Source organism: Maniola jurtina, chromosome 14 (assembly GCF_905333055.1).
Source record: "Maniola jurtina chromosome 14, ilManJurt1.1, whole genome shotgun sequence".
Lineage (NCBI taxonomy): Eukaryota > Metazoa > Arthropoda > Insecta > Lepidoptera > Nymphalidae > Maniola > Maniola jurtina.
This window is the reverse complement of record NC_060042.1, coordinates 7,556,553-7,577,633: the sequence shown is the minus strand read 5'-3', so window position 1 is coordinate 7,577,633 and position 21,081 is coordinate 7,556,553. Positions and strand designations below refer to the sequence as shown.

At 34.5% G+C, this 21,081-nt stretch overlaps 1 long non-coding RNA gene across 1 annotated transcript; it reads left to right on the top strand.

Moving 5' to 3' along the window:
• The first annotated feature begins 1,311 nt into the window (after positions 1 to 1,311).
• Positions 1,312 to 15,815, top strand: LOC123871665. Its single transcript, XR_006797316.1, has 2 exons — positions 1,312 to 1,716; positions 15,764 to 15,815. It is a non-coding gene; the product is annotated as an uncharacterized LOC123871665 (long non-coding RNA).
• Positions 15,816 to 21,081: the final 5,266 nt, after the last annotated feature.

Below are 21,081 nucleotides of genomic sequence, written 5' to 3'. Positions count from 1 at the left end.
ATGACAATATGATGGATGCTACAGAAGATTTAATTAATAGGATTATACAAAAGCTAAGTGTGCCTGAATAGTTAAATTTAATATTATTTTATTGTTATTTTGCGATTGTAAAAATAAAAAGCATAAATGAGTTCTAATTAAAGTATAAAGTATATTTTATATTTTCATATCATGCAAGTAAGTTGTAGTCCGAATATTTTCCATTAAGTAGTAAGTTTTTATAATACGTTAATCTTATGTTAAGTACTAAGTTTATGAAGTAATGTAAATAATTGGTTGAATTAATAAAGGGAATATAAAATATGTTGTGATTTTATTTGAAATAAAACACTGTGGTAAACTTAATCAAATTTATTAAATGCTAAATTACCATTAAAACTAATATTAAAATTAGACACATAAAAATTTGTAAAATACATAGGTACTTAGCATAATATTTTTACTAAAGAATCGTGCTGTAATGCCCCCAAGGCAAAGTTTTAAAATCATTTTCCATTATTTGCCTTTTATTATCATCACTATTTAATACTAATTTATTAATTTTCTGAGTAAAAACCTGATGATTTTTTGATCGTATGACAAACATATCATCTCTTATATTTTCATTGCAAAATAAGGCTTTCTTATATTTCTCAAAGTTTAATTTTTTTGTCACAGGCTTCGTGATACCCTTTGCTTTACTGATAGTTTTTTTCTCAGAAAGTAAACAATATAATTTTGCGCGTAAACCAACAAATTTAGAAATGATTTCTCCTCCCATTTCGTCTTTAAAATATCCAGGTATTTTCATATTAGCTTTCGGCATATTAAAAATATTATCATCTTCAAAATTGCTAGTATCAAAATAATGAATGTTATCTTTCATATCTTCATAAAAATCATCAGTTTTTACAAGATATAGTAAACTATCAGTATCCGTATAACATAACTGAACATTATTTCCATAGATTCTTTTTATGACCGAATAATGAAAATGATACAAATGCGTTTTCGACAGTTCAAGAATCGTGAATCCAATATATATTGGTCGATCTAAGACAATTTTTGTTTTTTTCAATTGAATAGCTACTAAGTTTTCAGAAAAAATTGATAAACTGTGAAAATGTGGTGCACTAATATATTTTTCCGCTCCATTCAATTTATTAGTATTATTTGTAGTATCTCTCCAAACGTTTACTAGTTTTACGTCAACCTGCTTCCTTTTGTTTTCTATCGTTTTTCCAAAAATAGAATTATTCTGCTTTTTAAAAAAGTCTTTCTCAAAATCAGACTTGGCATTTTGTCTGAGACTTGTGTTTAAAAAAATATAAAGCATAGTTTACACGGAGCCAACACTGGCTGCCAATAAGACTGGCAGCCAGTGCTGGCTTGGTATTGGCCTTGTGTAAACAGTTTTTCAAGCCAAGCCAGCGCTGGCTGCCAACGCTGGCGAGAATAGAGCGACCGTCTATTTTTCTAGCCAGTGACCTCCGCCCGCATACCCTTCGACCCCCGCGCCAGCGTTGCGGACACGTGTAGACGAGTCTCGCCAGTCACTGGCGAATGTCCATACGGTGTGTGTTCTTTGTTGTTTTTCCAAACGTGTGCACACCAGAAGAAAAAATCCGTGAATGATTGGCCGCGTCTAAACAACAAGGGCCAGGCCAACGCTGGCTTGTCTGCAGACTGGCGCCAGCATTACTGGCTTCGTGTAAACTCTACTTAAGGCTCTAAAAAGTTGTCCTGATAAAAAGATAGCACTCTGTATATTTTTAAAAGCAATAAACCATTCTTTAAGCATTCTTGCAAGTGCATATAATGAATAACAAAACGATGTTTATTATATAAATTTGCCACCAATTTTTTGCTTTGATTTTGAGCAGGAGAATATTTTTCCGCAGCAAATGGTAGGTCTGAATGAGCATCATGAATATTATCCGGATAACATAAATCTACCTCGAGAATATATCCACACTGACTTTTTTTAGAAATGTTCCTTACATCAAAATTTTTAATTTCATTTTCATTTAAAAATTTAAAGTCACGCATTGGCATTTTTTGCATCATAGCAAAACCGTAAAGGTTGACACAGTCTAAATAAATTAAGTACGTACTTGACTCATTTTTATTGTAGGATGGTAAATATTTATTGTTTGCTTCAGCATATCTCAATGAACACTGGGCTAAACCACCTCGAATACCTTTTTCTAACATCTGATACATATCCACATCAGAAATCAAATCAAGCTCAACTTTAGTATATAACAACATTGCGTCCCAACTTAAAGATGGAGATGATACATAATAGCAGGGGTCTAAATTATAATAGTCTAAACTCATATTTCTGAACTTTTCAAAAACGTCGCATAGTAATAAGACATCGCATTGTAAGTATAAATCTGTATACTCTCCTAAGTTTTTTATACCAAAAGTTTTCCATATTTTTAAAGCGTGTTCGTAATCCTCAATGGAAATATTTTCACCTGTGAGTTTATTAAAAAAAATCGAATGTTTTGGTAACTTTGTTTCATTATATTTCTCCCATGCATCCATATAATCATAACAATAGACACCCTTTTTACAGGCCAAATTTAATAAGTGTTCATCCTTAATAAATACACGCATATGCTGAAAATCATTCGGATGAAGACTCTTTGCCAGTTTATCCAAACCCGAACTCAAAAAATTAAATGAATCGATAAACTTCAGTTGAGCAGCATTTGTTTTATCAATAGGTAAAAATTTTGTGAATGATATATATTTTTCTTTAGATTTTGGTATCAAGCTCGTTTTTCCGGTAATTTCTGATAATTCTTTAATAAATAAGTGGCAATCATAACCACTCAAGTTATGAAAAATGATCGGTATAAACGTACATTTTTTTGCATTTATGTTACAAGTGTTGTGAGCAGGGCCTCGGTATTTACCTGTAAAATGGTCATGATCCTTTACTATTATATCATATTTTTTAAACATTGTTTTACAGATGCAGCAAATTTTTGCTTCATTATATGAAGTCAACTCTTCGGTAGTAAGAGGAAACATTGGATTATTTGTATTTAAAATACCGTGCAATCTTTTTACATCTCGCGTAATGCTTTCAACAAATTTTTTACCACAGTTTGGTCCGCGATAGCTTACAAAGTCATTAAGCTCAGGTTTAGAATGGCAACATATGTAATAAGCGAAACAAGATGGTTCATGTGTTTGTATATCTTCAGTATAAAGAGATTTATTTTCGTTTGAATATTTACAAAGCAAGCTCTCAAAATCGCCATATATCACGATAGGAATTCTTTGAGTTCTCTCATAGTTTGAAAAATGCAACTTACTACCATCTTCTGGAAGTACAGTTTGTCTTTTAGCACAATCGTGATTGTGTAGTTTTTGTTCATTTGCGAAATATAAAAAACATTCATCACATAAAAATATTTTAGACTTGTGTTTTGTTAATTGCCTTCGCACAAGTCGGCCAAAGTCTTTAATCAAACAGTAATGGGCTTTGTCATTTTTAGTAATATATAATAAATTAACATGGGTAAGTTTTCGAGCTAAAGTCACATACAAAGGACCTGTAACTGTATTATTGGCTTCTAACCCATAAACATTTACACTAATAGTTGGATTGTTCTTCTCAAAGGTTTTAATATCTTCAATTCCCGGAGGAAATGTCATATTTCTTATGTCAAAAAGCAATGAATAATGAGGATATGATGAAACTCTATTGGAATTAAGTTTTGTAGGATACATTTTAGCAGCAATGCACCATAAAAAGCAACAATCATCGAAATTATGAATATTTAGACATGATTTTGTATTTCTTATATGTGATGGTAATGCCAAATATGATCCACCTTTCAGAGGATTATATTTATTAATATTTATCTCCAAATGACTGATAGAATCAATTGTCCAACCAGATTCTGACTGTTCGAATTCTGCGCATTTGCAAGTTAACTTTTGAGCACATTGTAATAAAAAATTATCAATATCAGTACTTTGGACTATAATACCATATTTAGTACTGAAAGATTTAATAGACTTTTCAAAATTTTTTGGTAAAATATACGAAACAAATAACTCGAAATTTACTTTAATGGCAGTGTGTTTCTTTAGAGATATATTTATGATCTCGCGTGTGGTTTTAAATATTTGTGAAAAAAAACTCTCTGGAACTAAAGTTGTAGAGGTCGGATTTACTTTGTAACTGATTATTCTGTTTCTAAAAGCCGTTTTTATAATTTGCACATTCTCATATCTAGATTGAAATAAACTATTAGATTTATGAGTATTTGTTCTGTTATGTGACGATATAGATGTTTTAACATAAAGGTTACACTCTTTGCAGAAAAACATTTTCAATTTCATAGAATTGCTTATCTTGTTTATCTATTTAGTATCTAGTTTCTCAGTTCTGGTTTTAATATTCTGCGTATAAAAAATCGGTAAGGAAATACAGCTAAATAATAAATCAAGCTATTGGCTAATAAACAGTAAACAGTTATTAATAGAATGGAAGTAATGCGATGTTTCGATATCAACATTCAAACATGTCAAGTATCTAGTTTGTATGGTTCTAGTTTCTCAGTTCTAGATTTTAAATTTTGGATAGTTATGAGATGACTGTATTAAAATAAAGTAATCTAGTTATTTTCAGACAATGTGCAGACTTAGTAAGAGTATAAGGGCTGTAAGTATCACGTTATTAATATCCCAACTTCAAATCTTTCGATATGAACATTTAGACATTTTTATTTAATTTTATATGGTTCTAGTTTCATATGGTTCTAGTTTTTATGTTTCTAGTTTCATATGGTCTAGGCTTTGTATGGTCTAGGTTTTGTATGGTCTAGGCTTTGTATGATCTAGGCTTTGTATGGTCTAGGCTTTGTATGGTTTAGGCTTTGTAATTTCTGTAAAAAAAACACGTTAATTTAATTTTATATGGTTCTAGTTTCATATGGTTCTAGTTTTTATATTTCTAGTTTCATATGGTCTAGGCTTTGTATGGTCTAGGTTTTGTATGGTCTAGGCTTTGTATGATCTAGGCTTTGTATGGTCTAGGCTTTGTATGGTTTAGGCTTTGTAATTTCTGTAAAAAAAACACGTTAAAAAATATTTACAGGCACAAACATAAAGATAGTAATTTAATTGTCATACTTATTATATACAATATGTTGCAGATGAAATATTTTTTGAATTTATTTATGAAAATAATTTCTAAGATTTACAAAATTTAATTTACAAAATTTATCTTAGAAATTATTTTCATTTGCAGGGTATAAAATGGGCTGAATATTTTTTAGTTCAGCCTTACTATCATCAATTAATTTGGTGAGGGACTTCCATACCACCGAATTTAAATCAGTTGCAAGTTTTAGTGTGCAGATGGCATGCTTCCAACGCTCATTGTTCGCGAGTTTCTCCACTTCTTCAGAGTTGTAGACGCGCAGCTCGAAGTAGTAGCTGCCTTTCTTCGATGGGTCTGATTGGGATGTATACCCCGACGCAACGCGCCGACTGAGAAAACTTCTCAATTTCGCAGCGCGCACTGGCTTGCTAGTAGATTCATCCTGAAATTGAAAAATATTCAATTTAGTATCATCTGCGATAATTTCAACTCTCTACCTATTATGGTTCATGAGATAAAGCCCGCTGACAGACAGACGTCCGGGCGGACAGCGGTAGCTTAGTAATAGGATCCCACTGGTACCCTTCGGATATGATCCCTAACAAAATAATAACTTTAACAAACTATATTCATAAATTTATATACAGACCAATTGCCTAACAACATTCTTATTGGGAAGTCTTTTAAAAGCTTTAATCCAATAAAATATAAATAAGACAACTCACCTCAGATTCGGTAATAAACCTCCTCCGCTTAACAGATGGACTCGTAGGTGTATTTGGAGACGTTTCGGGTTCAGATTCCGATCCGCTCGATTCGAACGGATTCTTCGGAGCAGAAGAAGTCACCTCCTTTTTCTTGATCGTCTTCTTCCGCTTCACCTCACGTTTCTTCTTAAGAGACTTCGATGTTGATGGGGGCTGCACCAAAGCGATGGGGTCTTCGTCTTCGTCAAATGGATTGATGAAAGATGAAGAGGCCCTGAAAAACAATTTAAGTAACTATCAACATGAAAACTCCAAATAAAAATTCAATAGGTACCTAGTTGCTTAATTCAAAAATAAACATATAAAATAAAAATACTTACATACTTTATTTCGACTGTTGTTGTCGTCGTATCCAAAACTCGGAAAGAAAGGAATGGTGACGCTTAGGATCGACCTATTTATACGCTCGAATTCTAAAACCTCTTTCATAATAAACGAAATGGATTGAAATAAATTAGATTTAAACATTTGCGCATGTAACTTTAAACACTAAATCATCACAACATAAAACTTATATTTGCGAAAGTAATCAGACTAGATTTATACATTCGTATGAACACTGTCTTACGTATAAATTATTGCCGCATCAGCTATAGGTGTTCGATTTTGAAGCATGGAAGACGCTGTTGTTTATAGTTACGCAGTGAATTGAGATCTAACCGTAAAAGGAATGGTATGCGTCGGACTCGCGATAGTTAAAATGTTAAAAGGTTATACATTTTACTACTTTCCATAGGTAGGTATAAAATTTGTGAAAGGTCTAATAATATTTGCTCCTATTTGATGCTTCAATCTTCTTCCTTGCGAATTTGATTTAAAACTTGAGCGGAAATCCTTTAATTTTCGACGTCAAAAAATATCCTGGATCCGTCTCCAAGATGTGAATTGTCTGTGTATCAAATTTCGGCAAGATTCAGCCGTTAGTCTTTAGTTTAGACAGACGCCTTTTTGCATCACTAATCATACTTATTATAAATGCTAAAGTGTGTCTGTTTGTTTGTTTATTGGTTCGTCCTTCAATCACGTCGCAACGGAGCAACGAATCGACATGATTTTTCGTGGGTATAGTAAAAGAACTGGAGAGATATAGACAACTTTTTATCTCGGAAAATCATAGAGTTCCCGCAGGATTTAAAAACCTAAATCCATGCAGATGAAGTCGTGGGGGCATCAGTGAATTTATTATATTAGTACGCATTGTACGTATTTTTTTCGTCCATTAATCTCTATTTATCAAAGTATTTATAACAATCGAAATATATTTAAATAGCGGGAAATGTGTCTAAATTCATCATTAAAGAATTAATTTTCGATAAATAATAATGTATGATAAGCTTGCACACCTTACTAGAAATCTGCTATAATATATTTTTACTAATAAATCTTTATCCAAAATTCATTGTTTGTAGATCAGAATGGAGTTAATATATCCTAAATATCCTCGCTATGCAACTCAAATCGCAAGATTGCGAAGTTTTGATACCTGGCCTCAAGATTTAAATCAAAAACCTCAAGAAATGGCTGATGCTGGTTTTTTTTATACAGGAGATAGTGATCGCGTGATTTGTTACTTTTGTGATGGCAGGCTCAAAGACTGGGGCATCGAAGATCATCCATGGTCGGAGCACGCACGCTGGTTTCCGTCCTGTCCCTATGTTTTACTTGTGAAGGGTGAAACATACCTACAAAGTGATAGCAAAGATGTTTGTGGTGCATCAAAAGTATCTGAACAATTTGTAAATAACAATATAATAAGTTCTTTTGCAGACAGAAACATATTATGTGTTGAAAATATTAAAGAAACACTTTGCTGCAAAATTTGTCTTGTAGAAGAAGTAGCTGCGTGTTATATACCATGTGGTCATGCTATAACGTGTACTAAATGTGCTTTATCGTTGGATAAAATGTTATGTCCGATATGTGGAAAAGCAATCGTTAATGTAATACGAATATATTTCTGATGAGCTATAAACATTTAAAGAGTCTACCTTTATCCAACCTATTATAAGTATGCGCAAGCCTCGAATCAATCGATCGAAATTCATACTAATGAATACAGCAATGCCGGATCAAGCAGAAACACGATCAATATACAAAAATAATTTGAGCGCAACAAATCAAATGGTTAACTATGCGAGAGCAAACTTTTAGACGTAAAATTATCATGCATATGGGCTCGTTCGCATTTCTTATGAATGCCGCAGTCTCGTCGAACTCATCGTATTATATCATCCACTGTGCGGTGCGGGCGTATGATATAGGATCCGCAATAACTAGTCATTGAGGATTTTGTCTCACTGTTGATAGTGATTAATTGTTGCTTGGATTTAGGAATACTCCATTTATTTAATGTGTTGTTGTGGACAGTAGCCTACATTGGGGATCCTGTATCAAAATTCATGGGGATTTTGTATCACGGTGAGCGTAGCGAACGAGCGTTAGCGAGAGTGATCCAAAATCCCCATGGATTTTGATACAGGATCCCCAATTCAACACTACTAACGCGCCACCATTTATTATGTACCTATAATTATCACGGTATCAAGGTTTAGACTTAGTTTTATACACTCGTAGTATACCTACTTCAAAATCATGAAAGTAAAGTTACCCGTTAGGGACTTGAGACGTCGCGTGCAAATGGCTCAGATTAGCATAGGTACATGTGTCGGAGATACGGGGCCTGCCGAATTTAAACGAGTTTCCGGAGAGGCAGTTAAGAGATATGCCTAAAAGTTGTGATATTCTTGATTAAACTTATTAAATTTTATCAGAGGCTGAAAAACGACTAAAGATTGTAAGGTTATTTTTAAAAATTGATTTGTGTTGTCAAAAATAATATAAAATTATTAATTTATCTCATGCAGGTAGATTGATAAAATCGATATTTGGCTCATTCGATGTCATACAATCTGTTGCTAGGAGGCCAACAAGATTGAACTAGCATAAATACGGGTGTTTCGAAGGTTGTAGTTTAGTCTCCTTCCGAGATTCGGAGCGATATCGCATATTTTCGGTATTTGGATTGTGAACTGAATAATTAGATGTTGTGATAGCAATCACGCTCTAATTAAATTACTTATTTTGGCATTAGTTTGTTTAGATTATAACTCTCGGATAACCTTACACATTGAACTGGTGTTTTTTGTGTTGGTTTTGGAGAGGACATTCCTATAATTCGATAAAAATATTTAAATAATACCTGCTTTTCTGAGTGACGCCAATAAGATTTTTACACTTTTTGTATAATGTTATCTTGTTATATAATATTATATTATAGTTGTTTAAATCGATACTAATATATACGATTATAAATGCGAGAGTGTGTCTGTCTGTCTGTCTGCTACCTTTTCACGGTCAAACAGTTTAACCGATTCTGACGGAATTTGGTACAGGGTTAGTTTACATTCCGGGGACGAACATAGGCTATTTTTTATACCGGAAAATCAAAGAGTTCCCTCGGGATTCCCAAAAACCCATCCGCTTAACCGATGTAATTGACATTGACAACTTTTTATCCCGGAAAATCAAACAGTTCCCATGGGATCTTTAAACCCAAAATCCACGCGGCCGAAGTCGCGGTTAAAAGTAAAAGAAAATGTATACTTACAAATAATATCGCAGAACCATCAAGGATTTGCTAAAAGTAGGTATGTAGTCTTTGCAATCAAAGGTAGGCATTTTCTTATGGGAAAGCAAGGGTCGAACAGCAAAACTTTCACCAACGAGGTTTAATCTCGTTAACAATGTTCCACATTATAACTTTAGTGATTCCTGGTCCAATAAATAAAAGGATCCTTTTTCAACTTCCCCGTTTGTTATTTTTCGGAGTTCTGGTTTTATAGGTTAAAGTTCAGCAAAACTTTTCGAGACTCTTCCACGAAAGTAGTTGTAGGAATTAATTATTTTTAATTGGATATAAATTGCGTACCTACCCTGTTAGACAGAATACCTCAAAAAGAGATGTGGAATCGTTTATTATATTTCAAATGTTCAATGGACTAAAAACATTTTGTTATTAAATTTAATTCCATAAAGTTTTTTGAGTATTGTATTTTAATCAGTTCATAATATGAACCGACTAGCGCTGTGAAATTCAGTAGCTCGATTCTGTAAAACATGCATCTGCAATCATTATTATGCTACTCTTGTTGCAACTATTTTTTAACCCCCGACCCAAAAAGAGGGGTGTTATAAGTTTGACGTGTGTATCTGTGTATCAGTGTGTCTGTGTATCTGTATATCTGTCTGTGGCATCGTAGCTCCTAAACGAATGAACCGATTTTAATTTATTTTTTTTGTTTGAAAGGTGGCTTCTTGATCAGCCATTTGTTAGTTATCAGCTCTTTTCTAGTTACTGTAACCTTCACTTGTCGGGGGTGTTATAAACTTTTAATTTACACTTGTGTCTTCACAACTCGTATAGCATATCTGATTTAAAAAATCTAATGAAAGACAGATTTTTAAAAAGAAGTAAGTATCCTATGCCACGAGGCTAATTGACGTGGGTGAGAAAATTATTGCGATCTGAGACCTTGCGGCCCATATTCTTCAAATCAACGGTAGGTGGGTGCGGACATCTCGGGTATTAATACATTTCTAGGGTTTCGTAGGAAACTAAGAACCCTTATAGTTTCCACCAGTCCGTCTGTCCATTTGTTTATCTGTCACAGACATTTAAAAATAAATTATTATAAGAGCTGTAAGTTGATATCCCGCACAGTAATAGATCGTTACCGCTACACACAAGTAAAATGAAAACATAAAGGTTTTTCAGGATACCTCCTAAGACCTGAATTTGAAGAGTCGAAAAAAGTTGATTTGCTCCTTCGAGTGATACCTCGTTAAATAGGTATTATAAAATAATTAGTATCTTAGACAGTTTTGTAAGAAAACTCACGTTTAAGAAAAAAGGCCGCCAAAGTTTTTAGCAATTAGCATGGTTACGGAACCCTACCTTATACGTATTCTGACACGTACCTACTTGACTAGATTTTCAACATGAAAATTTACTGCCATGTGTCTCAGAAACTGATCATTGCTTGACAAGATAAAAGTTTTAATAATAAACGATAAAATGACAAAAATAGAACATTAATTACCTACTCGTACTGTGAAAACGAATTCCTGTTCCAATTAACCGAGTCGCTGACGTGAAAAATGGTGAGGAAATGTTCAGATTAATGCCGGCTTCACAAATGTACGATCGAATTATTTCAAAAAAAACCTTAGTAAAACAGGCTTAGTAAAAAAAAAGCTTTTAAATAGAATAAACAAAGGTATAGGTATAATAAAAAAAAAACGCACAACGATTTCATAGCTCAAATTCAGAATTTCATCGGCTAACTGATGAACGAGTATAATTAATATAATTAGTAAGTAATTTAAAATGTTTACAATAACCTATAACCTAGACTGTAGTTTGTACTTGCATCTTCTTCAGCTCGCACAGCGGACAAAAGAACGTACATACATACATACATTGCAAACTCATAACCCTCCTTTTCGACTTGGCCTTATTCAGGTAAAAATAATTATAATTAATTAAAACTCTCGCGATTCGGCCCTGGCGCCATTATATTGTACTTAGTCTCGTAAAGATATTATTAAACTGAGCACAGACACAGAAATAAATTAGATCACGCTTAAAGTAACATTGGTCATAAGATTTGCATAAACTAATTTAGTTAAAAGGCGAAAAAGTCCCTTTGCGGTTTCAACGTCTCTACATTTACTATGCTTTAAATATTTACTTAACTCTGTCTCATTTTCCTATGTTCATTTACTTAACAATAGTTTTAAAAATAATCAATATTATTTAGATAAATCGCAAGACTTACAATAAATTAAAATAAAAATAATAAATAAAAATATAATAATAAATAAATATATATAACAAATAATCTGCATTACTTAAAAATAATATAATATTGTGTTAGTATCATGCTTTATGTAAATTGTAGGGATTATACTTTTAAAATAATTCAAAAGTGGGATGGAATATTGTGGATCAAATTCAACGAATAAATTAACAAGTTAAAACTTCGTGTTTAGTTTTTATTTATTTACTTATTCGTTGTGAACACAACATGCACCAAGTCATTTCTGGCGTGCAACATTTTCTATCAATTAAATAAATAAAGAATTTCCAGTGAAAAAAAAATTATTCTACCAATATATTTTGGCGGTAGGTATTCCAATTAAATTAAGGAATCTGATACGGTTATATAACATTAAAATAATTGCAGTAAAGTTTATGCAAACTGAAATTTTACTCAGATTAGATACATTTCGTAAATGTTACGACATCTCAGCAAAATTATATCGCTATCAAACTAAAATTGTGGTCCCAAGAACAGAGATTCGTCTGACAACGGGACAGATGGTGCCAAAATAGTTTTCGAGTTTTCGATGTCACATTGCGATGCCGACAAGAAAGTCACAAGTTATATTAGAACGGCCAGATGATGCCACACGCTGCAGGGAAACTTATGAGGGTCCGACAACTGACGATCTACATTTTACTGGCAGTTTCTTTCTTTTCTGCGTTGTATTTCACATTGCCAAGGGTCATACTGCCTTTTTATTAATTACATAATGGTAGGGGTTTTTACCGTACCGTTTTCTACCGCAAACTTAGGTTTTCACAGACATAAGATATTATCAGATGTTAGTGATAAAAACCGGGGGTGATGATGAAAGAAAAAGCCAAAAAACCTCTATAGTTGGTTACTCATCAAGGTTCTGACTTGAGTCAACGGTGCTTAACAATTGCAATGGATTGATATGTGTTGGCACAACTAGAAACACGCCCCTCAAACTTGATACCTACTTGGCTAGTTATTTATTCGATTGTTGGCACTCATCTCTAACGGAAGTATATCCAAATATTTTATGGGGATATGAGGTGCTGGTCAATTTTGTGATAAAATCAAGCAACACGAGTAGAAAACTCTTAACTGTGTCATAGCGGTATTATACATTATTATATAAGTTATGTGACTAAAAATGAGGAAAGTAAATTATTACTAACAATCACGTTCTACGAGTAACTTTATCACGTCTCACTTCCACGTCAGCACGCAAACATCACACTAATATTATAAAGGTGAAAGTTTGTATGTGTGTGTGTGTGTGTGTGTGTGTGTGTGTGTGTGTGTGTGTGTGTATGTTTGTTACTCCTTCACGCAAAAACTACTGGACGGATTGGGCTGGAATTTAGAATGGAGATAGATTATACTCTGGATTAGCACATAGACTACTTTTTATCCCGGAAAATCAAATAGTTCCCACGGGATTTTTAAAAAACTACATCCACGCGAACGAAGTCGCGGGCATCAGCTAGTAAAACAATAAAAACAACGTGAACGCGTCAGAAATTATAAGATGAGAAATTCTCGGAACCACGTACCTTATGTGTGCAAAATACTTTTGATATTAAAGTACCTTAGTATTTAAGTCAAAGGTCCGACTCAATGACCTGAAAGCACATTGAAAATATTGTGGAGATATTATTTGATAAAAGCTGAAAGTTCTTGTGGTGGTTCTATTTGGATCAGGGTTGACATTGTTTTAAAGTTTAATGTTCTAAGCATGTTTAAAAATTTAAAAAAGTTTTGAACAGTTTGTGACAGTTTTTCTTGTTATTTTTTATTTTCAACAGTTACATCTAGCACTACAGGATAGTTAGATACTAATCGCTAGCGTAAAACATGTTTTTAATATTGTTTCAAGCAAATGTTTTGTTCCTAAAAAAAAACCAGTTTTTTCCAACCCTGATGTGGATTGAATTACTTATGGAAAACTTAATTATGAGATAGGTTGGTACATCTACAAATATTTACACTACAGAGCAACCTTTTTTTGTTACTATTTGTTCCTCATTTATATTTCAATCATAGTCGGGTAAAAAGAGATCACATTTGGAACAATCGAATATAGATTTCATAAAACAATTTCCCGATTTTTTCCTAGCATCCGTGTGATATATGACTGTACTTATCCCTCTGAACTGCTACGGTTTCCTACATCCAAAATGAGGATTGAAATAATGAAATTGTAACATATCTTTTCGATATCGGTTATACATTGGAATGGAACGCAATGACTCGCAAAAAAGCAATTTGTGACTTGATTTGATAAAGCTGTTCTTATAATTTTCTACATCAATTTGTGATTATATAATCTTCTTTTAATGATTTGTTTTATTAGAACTTGTTTGGTATAGATCGAATAGAATAATTTTAATAAAAATACGTCGCACACAATCGGAAAACTTAAGTAGGTTCTTTATGTACCTACTACTAGTATTATAAAGTCTCTTTTAAAGTTATTTGTTCCAACATTTGAAAGACGCTGGAATTTCCAATTTTATAGCGAAAGGATTTTATAGAGATGTTGTATCATTTACCCACTTCTCCAATCCAATCCATCAGCCTGTATGCGTTCCCTACTGGATATAAGCCTTTTCAAGAGCGCGATACCAAATGCGCTCTGCCCCGCCGCATCTCTTATCCACCCCTTCCCACTACGTTCTAACTTTTAAGTCATCTAAGTATCTAGTTCCAACGGGCTGGGGGATGCCTTACATTATACTCACCGGCACGCGGTCTCTACTCCGCAACAAGTTTGCCTCATCGCTTCTGACTTCTGCGACAGATATGACCTGCCCACCGCCACTCCAGCTTGCTACGAGTAATCCTTTACGCTACGTTGAATTGTTTTATTCTTCTACGAATTTCCTAACTACTTCTACCAGAAAAGAAAGAATAAGCGTAATACTCCCTCTTCTGTATTAGATGCTAATTATTTCGAATACATTATAATTTTGCCTTTATTCCTTAGAACATTAATATTGTCATTGCATTAAATGCTTGCCTCTCTGAAGCGAGAGACATTAGTCATTACTCCTTGCTACTAGATCTCATGTCATTATTTATAAAGGAGCAGTGATGATGCAACATTCATAATACATACATACATAAGCTGCAGAAGCGAAATTATTAGAAAACAATAGACAATAGAAAAGAAATGGGTCCAGAGACTAAACGTTAACTTTTCAAGCTAACGTTAACTGTACAGAAATGTGTCATCATTTTGTATGAACGGGACCGTCCGTCCGCGTCCTGATTTGACAACTTCATACTATTGACATTTAATGTAAAGTTAACCTCAAGCCTCCGATTAACTCAGATCTGAACCTCAAAAAAACAGATGATGTTAATTTTTACATTAGATCATCTTTTGTCTTTCAATCGTTTTCTTTTAATATGATCATGGTTCAGTTATCCTATACTAAAATATGCGATATAGGCTAACCACAACTTACAAAAAACATTTACAAAATGTTTTTCAAAGAAAATTATTATTTTTCTTTTCATAAATTGAAAGCGATTTTTAAGCGTTACCAGCGTTAATAAATAATACCTACAACAGAATTAAAAGCACACAAAGAGTCAAAGAAAACTCAAAGTTCATTAATTACTCTCACTTTTTGCTCTGGCTACAGATACTTACTTGAATAAATAAAAATGGTGCGTCACGCAAAATTTTGATAAAAAAAAATTTTGATCGTAAATCTTCTGGTTCTTTTATGTAAGAAATATAAAACGAAAAAAGAAATTCGTTCGCGTGGATGTAAGTTTTTTTAAAATCTCATTGGTATTTCTTAAAATATTTTCTTAGCGGGCAACGTTATAAATTATAGTCTATTTACATGCGCACAAAACGACACAGGAAATAGGAAATAGGTATGTCTTTTAGGATCAGGATTATAATTAGGATTCCTTTAGGATAAGCTCATAATATAAACCTCAATAGCTCAACGGTTATAGGAGTGGACTGAATTCCGAAAGGTCGTACCCACTCCTAACACAAGCTTTACGCTTAGTTGGAGGGGAAAGGGGAATGTTAGTTATTATTAAAATAGCTAATATTCTTTAAAAACAATATAAACTAATCTATAAAAGTAGGTACCTGTAGCTTAAAACAATTCTTTCATAGTGAAGTAGCTGTAAGTTGATTTATTTCAGACAGACAGCTTTTGAAATTTTGAACTAGAGATTATAAAAAAGGCTAATAACTATTCCCAACGTGTAAAAATTAAAAAAAAATACTTCTGAAAAGTGTTGCATTTAAAAATAAATAAAATATTCCACCCAACTGCAGGGTTCGAAATTTTGCTAACACACTTTTAGTATAAATAAAATCACGGAAAATATAGGTATAGTAGTGTTTTACATTTTATTTCGCTTTGAAAATGCTAGTGGAGATGAGATTTAAATAAATATGAGCCATAATGTAAGCCGCAACTCTGTTAGAAACACCTGCTTTACTTGGATACTGCCCAACGTCGTTCTTTAGAGTAGAGAAAATTTTATAGAGGTAGGTACTTCACCATAATATTGTGGAAGGGTACATATCGAATAATATCTAATTGTGATTAAAGACATTTAAAAACTTAAATAGAAAACTAACAGATTATTCATTTTAAATAACTTATTTAGGTACTTTTACTTTTTAGTTTTCATCCGCATGTATGAATTTATTTTATACTGTATCATTATATTCATTACCTTAATTTTAATTCTGTAATGTATTAATAAATGATAGCGGAAAATAAATCCATCTACGATAGGAAATATGAAAGTTTCAACAGCATTTTCAATATTATAATGACAGAAAAAATTATCATTGTAACACAACAGCCACACCAGCTGGCGCTAATTACAGGGTGCGAAAATATAGATCGCATCACTCCTTGTACCTTGCCAAGTTGGAACTAGATGGCGCTGACTATAGGTTGGCAAAAAGTAAACGACGCTAGGGAGATTTTCCAACCCTACAATAAGACCCAGACATAGGCAATGTTTATCAATCGAAAATCGAAAATCGATTCAATCAATGGATTCACTAGTACGGATCACTCGACACACGAGGTCACCTTGTAGCCGCGCTTCCGACTTTCGCTTCCACTGCGTGGGACGAATTGTATGGGACACGACTCTCTTAACCCCGTGTAAAAGTCGCGCTTCCGACGTTCGCTTCCACTTCGTGGGACGTTCGTAAGGGACACGACTCTCGTCGCCTAGTGGTGCTTCCGACCTTTGCTTCCACTGCGTGGGACCTAGGTTAGGGACTCTACTCCGTAAAACCTAGAATAAATCCATTGTGTCTTCACGCAACGTTGCTGTTTGAATTGCTTCGGCTGAATCCCGACCCGTCGACAACGTGGAACTTTCCCCAGCTTTCTTACATCTGGCGCCCAACGTGGGGCAGCTGTCCTACAACTGGCGCGCAACGTGGAACCGCTGTTTACAAACTGGCGGACACTTCAGGCAAGTCAAACACCACCCAAGGCCCAAGGTTCTTCGTGACGAGATCGGGACGAACATCAACGTTTTACTTGAAGACCAAACCGTCTATTATTAAAACAGACAGAAGTAACTATGCGTTAGGAGCTGCTTTGATCCAGGGGGAGGGGGAAAATGAACACCCCGGTTCAACCTTTACGAAGGAGGAGACGGCTCCGGAAACACAACTAAGAAGCAAATCGATTGATCCAGTTTCCTCGTCGGGACGCCTTCGGAAGCTGAGGGGGAGACTGTAACACAACAGCCACACCAGCTGGCGCTAATTACAGGGTGCGAAAATATAGATCGCATCACTCCTTGTACCTTGCCAAGTTGGAACTAGATGGCGCTGACTATAGGTTGGCAAAAAGTAAACGACGCTAGGGAGATTTTCCAACCCTACAATAAGACCCAGACATAGGCAATGTTTATCAATCGAAAATCGAAAATCGATTCAATCAATGGATTCACTAGTACGGATCACTCGACACACGAGGTCACCTTGTAGCCGCGCTTCCGACTTTCGCTTCCACTGCGTGGGACGAATTGTATGGGACACGACTCTCTTAACCCCGTGTAAAAGTCGCGCTTCCGACGTTCGCTTCCACTTCGTGGGACGTTCGTAAGGGACACGACTCTCGTCGCCTAGTGGTGCTTCCGACCTTTGCTTCCACTGCGTGGGACCTAGGTTAGGGACTCTACTCCGTAAAACCTAGAATAAATCCATTGTGTCTTCACGCAACGTTGCTGTTTGAATTGCTTCGGCTGAATCCCGACCCGTCGACAACGTGGAACTTTTTCCCCGCTGTCTTACATCATCAGATTATTTCTAATCTAATATCTATAGCCTATGTCCTTTGCACCATTTTGGTTGCCTGGAAGAGATCGCTAGGTAGCGATAAGGCCGCCAATTTGTACCTATCTGCCTATATTTTGTTGTGCTTTATATGTGTTTTTTCTGTACTAATTTTGTGGTGTACAATAAAAGTATATTTATTGATTCATTCATATTTTCGTTGTAATATCGATCATAATATTACAAAGAAAAATCGTAAACACTGTGTGGGGATAGCATCAAATCCACTGCACTGTAACAGTAGGTACCTACTCTACTAACGACCAAATTCCATTAGCTTATTAGGGATGCACTCTTTTCCTTCTATTTCATGAATGTGTAACAACAAACCAGAGATGCATGAACACTGCATTACGTTCCTAGAAAGAATAGCATTTTAACGTTTCCCATTTTGCTTGCATATTCTGGAAAATATTATTTCTTGGTAAAACTGAAGCGGTTAAAAAGGCCGTGATAGTTTAGTGGTTAAAACGGTTATCTACGGTTCGATTCCCTCTAATTTTTCGAAGTTATGTGTTCTTAAGCAATTGAATGCCTATCACATAATTTAACGGTGAAGGAAAATATCGTGACTAAACCAGCATGCCTGAGAGTTCTTCATAATGTTCTCAAAGGTGCATACAGTTTGCCAGTCAAACGCCAACAATAACGAGGTGGATTATGGCTAAGCCTAGAGGAGACCCTTGCTTAGTAGTGGGCTGACGATGGATTGATAATGATGATGATGATGAAACCTTCACCACCTACTTATTTTTAAACCCCGACCCAAAAAGAGGGATGTTATAAGTTTGACGTGTGTATCTGTTTGTGGCATCGTAGCTCCTAAACTAATGAACCGATTTTAATTTAGTTTTTTTTTTTTGTTTGAAAGGTGGCTTGATCGAGAGTGTTCTTAGCTATAATCCAAGAAAATCGGTTCAGCCGTTTGAAAGTTAGTTACTGTAACCTTCACTTATTTGATAAATACCATATAAATACCACACATCTGTCCCACAGTATGTTTGTGATTATTATCTTTGCGTTATACAAAATACGCTTTCCATACAAGGGTTAACAAAAACCAAATTGGGAGAACGAAACGACATTAACGAAGCGCCGTGAAAATAAAATAACGACCCATATAAAGCCTGTTAAAAAACTGCATCAATTATTACACCTATAACTACTACGGTGTGAACTTTTACTCAGCTTTGCTTAATAATAGCTGTATTAGGCCTGATTCATATTACGCCGTTGGCACAAAGAGACACCGGTCTCGGCTTTGAGACAATAATTTAGGGTCCCTGCATCAAATGTAATGACGTTTGCCCGGACACGGCAAGATCTTGCACATGCAAGGTTGGAACTTAGAAGTAATTAAATCCATCCCTGTAGGTAGATGTTCCTTGGTGTAAATGAACGCACGTATATAAAGTCAAATACTACAGGAATTATAGCGTGTTGGTATCATAAATATTGTGGTGCTGGATACCCTTCTCATTTTGAGGCTGGGTTGGTTGATGAGCAAAAATGCCCTGCGTAACGTGAATCATCTTATAGCGTAGCGTACTACTTTTATTTTTATCTAGGTCACAATAACATAGTGTTAAACACATATTAGAATAAACTAAAGACAGTTAATGGACTGTTAATTAGATTTAGAAAAATATTCATTAGTAGAAGTTAAGCTAGATTAATATTACTTATTAGCCCATAGGGTATTTGGTATTAGCAATAAAGCTGCCATGATTTAGTGGAGCTTTATGGTAAGAAAAAAAAACTTTTGCCACGGCTTCACTCTACACTACTTTTAAATACACTAATTTTAAAAAATCCAGCCTTATTTCTTGTTTATCTATCTGTTCGAACTCTGTGAGTCAAAACTATTCTTTTCATATATTTATAGATCATGAAAAAATTCAAGAACTTTGTTTATCCCACTATTACAGTTTTGTGGGAATTCCCCGCAGTAATAAAGAAAAAAGTTCACCTAGACAGATGGTTTATTCATCGCGTAAATTATTCGCTAGAATGTTAGGCCATATTTATGGTCTATATTACCAACAAAAAAGCAAATTCAGAGATCGGTACAACATTGGTAGTCTCATAAATAACAAACAACGGCCCATAAAAAAAACCAGTTAAGAGCGCTGAAAGACCGGTCATGCAGTTTATTATGCTATCCATTTCGGGCGTTCTGTCGAGCGATATACGAGCAAAAATCATTACAGTGTTCATTAAAATGAACGCTGAAACTGACGCGTCCATTTTCGATATTTTTAACTCCTAAGGGCTGTCGTCACTTTTTAATATTCACAATATACGTCTATATTATTTGACCTAAATAACAGCGAAATAGAATAGTGATTGGAGCATGCAATGATAACAAGTGTAAATTAAAAATTTATAACACCCCCGAAAAGTAAAGGTTACAGTAACTAGAAAAGTTCTGACAACTTTCAAACGGCTGAACCGATTTTCTTGGATTATAGCTAAAAAACCCTCTCGATCAAGCCACCTTTCAAACAAAAAAAAACTAAATTAAAATCGTTTAATAGGTTTAGGAGCTACGATGCCACAGACAGATACACAGATACACACTCAAACTTATAACACCCCTCTTTTTGAGTCGGGGGTTAAAAACATTTCCTTTTACATTAACGCTACAGTCTTTGCAGACTATCGTGGACTTTGCTCTGGATTGTTGGTTATTACTTATCTCGTGCACTCCTGTATGGATGCTGCTGTAGTGGCATTAATTTGATCTGTTCATTTCATCAACAATCTGCTGTGTGTCTCCCTCTCCAAGGCACGCTTTTGGCAAAAACGTACAATCAACTGATTTAGTAGTACAATGCCGGGTAGAAACCTATTACCTATTATTAATATCCTCGAAATTATGCCCTAAATTTCATTAAATTAACATACCTTTTCAAAGTTAGCTCGCTCCCTTCGACTGCATCATCACTAACCACCAGGTAAGATCGCAGTCATGGGCTACTTAAATTTATTATCGAATTA